Below are 470 nucleotides of genomic sequence, written 5' to 3' on the forward strand. Positions count from 1 at the left end.
AATATTTTATGCATTCGTATAAAATATTTTTAAAAATGTTATGTTTGAAGATTTATTTATCACAAATATTTGTTTAGAAACTGTATAATAAATATTTGACTTACAGTATTGGCGTTAATCCAAAATGAATGATATTTAATCGCATAGCAAATGAATAAAAATGCGGAAGACAGAACATTCATAATGAGATCTGCAGTGCATTTTGAAGTTAAAAACGTTGTAAACTGCAAATAAGTGATTTCTGTTGAAAATACATATTAAATGAACAATTCCTTAGCGTGATTAATAAGTTTCGAATTTTAGTCTGTTAATTATTGTTTCGTAAAAAAATAACTTATTACGACCTGAAATACAATGAAAGTTGTTAAAATAGTAAAAAGTACGATAAATTGAATTTGAGCAAGTTTCGATCTCTGTTGAGGCCATAAACCAATCGCGAGCAAAAGAAATCTATTGAGCCTGAAGTGTTT

This window comes from Atta colombica, unplaced genomic scaffold, assembly GCF_001594045.1.
Source record: "Atta colombica isolate Treedump-2 unplaced genomic scaffold, Acol1.0 scaffold27, whole genome shotgun sequence".
NCBI lineage: Eukaryota > Metazoa > Arthropoda > Insecta > Hymenoptera > Formicidae > Atta > Atta colombica.